The sequence below is a fragment of the Piliocolobus tephrosceles genome, chromosome 17 (genome assembly GCF_002776525.5).
Source record: "Piliocolobus tephrosceles isolate RC106 chromosome 17, ASM277652v3, whole genome shotgun sequence".
NCBI lineage: Eukaryota > Metazoa > Chordata > Mammalia > Primates > Cercopithecidae > Piliocolobus > Piliocolobus tephrosceles.
This window is the reverse complement of record NC_045450.1, coordinates 12,811,551-12,817,397: the sequence shown is the minus strand read 5'-3', so window position 1 is coordinate 12,817,397 and position 5,847 is coordinate 12,811,551. Positions and strand designations below refer to the sequence as shown.

Genomic DNA, 5,847 nt, shown 5'->3' with positions numbered 1-5,847 from the left:
CTTGGTGGATGCTTCTGGACGAACTGCTCCTCCAACTCTGGGACTTTAAATTCTCTGCTTTTCAATCACTGCTTTGCTAAAATTTCATATAAGCATTGACCAAGAAGTTGAGGGCAAGATGATTTAAAAGAACAAAAGAGGCTGGGCGCAGTGGCTCACCCCTGTAATCCCAACACTTTGGAAGGCTAAGGCGGGAGGATCACTTGAGGTCAGGAGTTTGAGATCAGCTTGTCCAGCATGGTGAAACCCCATCTCTATTAAAAATACTAAAATTAACTGGGCATAGTAGTGGGCACCTGTAGTCCCAGCGACTCAGGAGACTGACGCATGAGAATAACTTGAACCTGGGAGGTGGAGGTTGCAGGGACCCAGGAGCACACCACTTGCACTCCAGCCTGGGAGACAGAGCGAGACCTTGTATCAAAAAAATAAAAAAGATTCCCCATTGAGACATATGAAAAACTAACACACAGTTTATCTGGGTTACTATCATCTTTGTTAGCCCATAAGCTATGCAGGTATATAAGATGTATCTCAATTCTATAATTACATCATTGGGGGAAAATCTGAACATTTTTCATGGCACATGAATTGAAAATGATTTTCAAAATAGTTTTGTCAGGGAAAACGTTACTTCTAGTTTACTGTGTATTAAAATCTGGTAGAACCCCCTCTTCACTTTGCCAATTGGACTTATGTCTTTATTGATCATTCAAGTGGGCAAAGGAAATACGCTTCAAAAACTCAGGCAAACTGGGTGTTTGTCTTGTATCCTGTCAGGGGAAACAAATTGAAGTAGGAAAAAAAAAACCCCTGGTAGAAAAATGTTAACTCTAAATGTGGAATAATATTGAATTAACTGAGAAAAAATATATATATAATCAACTAAAGGAAATACTTTGCTATGAATGATTAATGTTTCATAGCAAAGTTAAAGGAATCATAAATCTAAATCTAATGCATTTAAGAATTAACCTTACTTTACCTCTAATAAGCTTTGTGGTCTGCAGCTTATTATTATTTTTGTTTTGTTATTTGTTAGTTACTATTAGTTAATTTATTATTAGTTGACACATAATAATGATCTATATTTATGGGGTATAGTGTGATGTTTCTATATATATATATATATATATATATATGCATTGTATAAAAATTAAATCAGGGTATTTACCATGTCAATCACCTCATACATTTATCATTTCTTTGTGGTAGGTACATTCAAAATTCTCTCTTCTAGCTATTTCAAAATATATAATACAATATTGTTGGCCAGGTGCAGTGGCTCACGCCTGTAATCCCAGCACTTTGGGAGGCCAAGCTGGGCAGACCACCTGACGTCAGGAGTTCGAGACCAGCCTGGCCAACTGGTGAAACCCCAGCTCTACATTTTTTAGTATGGTATTTTTAACAAAACTTAGCGGCGTGTGGTGGTATGTATCTGTAATCCCAGCTCAGGGAGGCTGAGGCAGGAGAATCACTGGAACTCAGGAGACAGAGGTTGTAGTGAGCCAACATCGTGCCACTGCACTCCAGCATGGGCAACAGAGCGAGACTCCATCTCAAAAAACAACAACAACAACACAAAATATATTGTTAACGATAGTCACCCTATTGTGCAGTAGAACACAAGAACTTATTCCTCCTATCTAACTGTAACTTTGTACCCATTGACCAATCTCTCCCTATCTCCTCCTCTCCACTAACCTCTGCAGCCCCTGGTAACCACTATTCTACTCCTACTTCTGTGAGATCAACTTCTTTAGACTCCATGTAGGAGGGAGATTATGTGGTATTTGTCTTTCTGTGGCTGGCTTATTTCATTTAACATAATGTCCTCCAGGTTCATCCATGTTGCTGCAAATGACAGAATTTCCTCCTTTATAACAGTTGAATAGTACTCCATTGCATATATATATACACACACAGACACACACATATACATGCATATATACACAATGCATATATATATATATGCAATGGAGGTGTATATATATAATATGTAATAATATGTATATAATAATATATAAATTTGTATATATGTATATAATATGTATATAATATATACATATATAATATGTGTGTATATATATATATACACCTACATATTATTTATCCATTCATCTGTTAACGGACACTTAGACTGATTTCATACCTTGCCTATTGTGAATAGTGCTGCAATAAACATGGGAGTGCACGTGTCTCTTTGACATATTGATTTCATTTCCCATATTTATTTCAATCCCAGTAGTGGGGTTGCTGGATCATATGGGAGCTCCATTTTTAGTTCCTTGAGGAACCACCATACTGTTGTCCATAAGGGCTGTACTTATTTACATTCCCACCAACTGTGCGCAAGGGTTCCCCTTTCTCCACATCTATGCCAACATGTTTTTGTTGTTTTGATAGTAACCATTCTACCTGGGGTAAGATGATATCTCATTGGAGTTCTGATTTGCATTTCCCTGATGATTAATGATGTTGAGCATTTTTTCATATTCCTGTTGGTCATTTATATGTCTTCTTTGAGAAATGTCTATTCAAGCCTTTTGCTCAATTTTAATTGGATTGTTTGGGGTTTTATGCTATTAAGTTGTTTGAGTTTCTTATACATTCTGGATATTAACCCCTGGTCAGATACATAGTTTGCAAATATTTTCTCCCATTCTGAAGGTTGTCTTTTCACTCTGTTCATTGTTTCCTTTGCTGTGAAGAAGCTTTCTAGCTTTAAATAATCACATTTTTGTTTCTATTTTTGCTTTTGTTGCCTGTGATTTTCAGGTCTTATGAAAAAAAAAAAAATCCTTCCAAGGACCAATGTCAAGAAGCATTTCCCTATGTTTTCTTCTAGTAGTTTTGTCATTTTATTATTTCGGGTCTTACATATAAGTCTTTAATTCATTTTGAGTTTATTTTTGTATATGGTGATAGATAGGGATCCAGTTTCATTCTTCTGTGTAGGGTGATCCAGTTTTCCCAGCATTATTTACCAAAGAGACTGTCCTTTCCCCAGTGTAGGTTCTTGGCAAATTTGTCAAAAATCAGCTGACTATAAGTGTGCAGATTTATTTATGTGTTCTCTATTCTGTTCCACTGGTCTATGTGTCTACTTGTATGCCACTACCATTTGTTTTTGGTTACTATAGCTTTGTAATATATTTTGAAGGTAGTGTGATGACTCCAGCTCTGTTCTTTTTGCTCAAGACTCCTTTAGCTATACAGGACCTTCTGTGGTTCCATACAGATTTTAGAATTGTTTTTTCTATTTCTGTGAATAATGTCATTGGTATTTTGATAGGGATTGCATTGAATATGTAAATTGCTTTGGGTAGTATGAACATTTTAACAATATTAATTCTTCCAAGCCATGCACATGGGATATCTTTCCATTTATTCGTGTCTTCTTCAATTTCTTTCATCAATGTTTTGTATTTCACCTCTTTGATTAGATTTATTCCTAAGCATTTTATTTTGTTGCTATTATAAATGGGATTGGTTTCTTGATTTCTTTTTCAGATCGTTCACTATTAATGTACAGAATTTAAACTCAAAATTAATAGGAGGAAAGAAATAATAAAAATCAGAACAGAAATAGAGACTTAAAGCCTGGACATGGTGGTTCATGCCTATAAATACCAGCACTTTGGGGGGCCAAGACAGGTGGGTCGCTTAAGCCCAGGAGTTCAAGACCAGCCTGGGAATTATGATGAAACCCCATCTCTACCAAAAATACAAAAATTAGTCAGGCGTGGTGGTGCACACATGTAGTCCCAGCTACCCAGGATGCTGAGGCAGGAGGATATTTTGAACCCAGGAGCAGAGAATGGAATGAGCCATGATTGTGCCACTGCACTCCAGCCTAGGCAACAGAACAAGTCCCTGTCTCAAAACAAACAAACAACAAGAACAAAAAAATCAATTCGAGAAGTCCCAAATCTTACCATCAACATCATCTAAATCAGGCTTGGGTGCAACTCTGGGTATGGTGAATCCTGAGACAAAAATTCTCTTCATCTGTGGAAATGTGAAAGTATAAAACAAGTTATCTGCTTCCAGAATGCAATGATGGGACAGATACAGGACAGGCATTCCCATTCCCATAGAGAGAAAATGGAAAGAATAAGGGGGTCATTTGTCCCACGTGAGTTCAAAATTCAGCAAGACAAGGCCAGACATGGTAGTTTATGCCTGTAATCCCAGCACTTTGGGGTGGGTGGATCACCTGAGGTCAGGAGTTCAAGACCAGCCTGATCAACATGGCAAAACCCCATCTCCACTAAAAGTACAAAAATTAGCCGGATATAGTGGTGGATGACTGTAATCCCAGCTACTTGGGAGGCTGAAGCAGGAGAATCACTTGAACCTGGAAGGCAGTGTGGTTGCAGTGAGCTGAGATCACACCCCTGCACTCCAGCCTGGGAGACAGAGCAAGACTCTGTCTAAAAAAATAAAAAACCTCAGCAAGACAAATTTAATTAGGTCTCAAGGCCTGAAAATAATCCTCAAAGGGCTGATGCTCTGCCTTCTGAGCCTTTAGAAGCCCTGTCAGTTTTAGGGATGTCTTCAGAGTCATTCTTCCTTTTTCTTGAAGGAAACACATGTTTGAAGCTCGGTACCTCTACGAGTTCATATCCTGCCCATGACATTTTGGAAGTCCAACAGCTTCGCTTCATTTCATTCTGCCTCTGACCCTTTTAGTTGAGGGAGACAGTGCTTCTGCTGATATAATATTCTCAAAACTTTGTGGGTCTCCTGTGCAACTCACAAAGTCCACACCATCAGGTAAGAGGGTTCTCCACAGCCCTTTCCTGGATAACCTCATCTCTATTTCTGGCTTCTGATGGGATGGCTGATTGTTTCCATTAGCCAAATATTCAGTCTCTTTAGAAACAAGAGACAGCAGTCAGAAACAAAAAGATGAGGCCAGGCGTGGTGGCTCACATCTGTAATTCCAGCACTTTGGGAGGCTGAGGTGGGTGGATCAATTGAGGTCAGGAACTCAAGACCAGCCTGGGCAATGTGGTGAAACCCCATCCCTACTAAGAAATACAAAAATTGACTGGGTGTGTTGACACGTGCCTGTAGTCCCAGCTACTCTGGAGGCTGAGGCATGAGAATTGCTTGAACCTGGGAGGCAGAGGTTGCAGTCAGTCAAGATCCCACCACTGTACTCCAGCTTGGGTGACAGAGAGAGACCCTGTTTTTTTAAAAAAGTTCAACGTCTTTAGCAAATGGTTTTCCAGCCTCTCTATGGGAATTCTCTCCAGAGCGTGTTTTAGCATCTTTGAAAATATAGATAGACTGGGATTATTTCGAATCACCAAGTTCTGTTTCCTTCTTGCTTAGTAGTTCTTTCCTCGATTTAACTGTTTCCTCTTGCATTTTATTATAAATGCTAGGAGAAATCAGACCACACCTTCAACACTTTGCTTGGAAATCTCTGCTACATGGGCAAATTCACTGCTTCCAAGTTCTACTTCCCACAAAATAAGAGAACACAATTCAGCCAAGTTTCCTGACACTTTATAACAAGAATCACCTTTCCTCCAGTGTGCAATAATTTTTTTGGTTTCCTCATTTCCTTTTTTAATTTTTACTTTTATTTCTTTGGTTTTTTTGTTTCCTCATTTACTTCTGAGGCCTCAACAGAAGCACCTTTCATTATCATATTTCTACAACAGACTGTTTGTGACAATATATGTATTCTCTAAAACCATAGCAGTTTTCATTACCAGCCTCTTCCCTTCCTTTTGAGTTCTCATCAGTGTATCTCCCTTAATGTGCATATTTCCACCAATAATCCTTTCAAGGCAGTCTAGCCTTCTTCTGTCAATGCCTCAAAATTCT

General features: G+C 38.5%; 1 non-coding gene across 1 annotated transcript; it reads left to right on the top strand.

The window, feature by feature from the left end:
* The first annotated feature begins 665 nt into the window (after nucleotides 1–665).
* LOC111555256 lies at nucleotides 666–791 on the top strand. Its single transcript, XR_002735469.1, has one exon. It is a non-coding gene; the product is annotated as a small nucleolar RNA SNORA27 (small nucleolar RNA).
* Nucleotides 792–5,847: the final 5,056 nt, after the last annotated feature.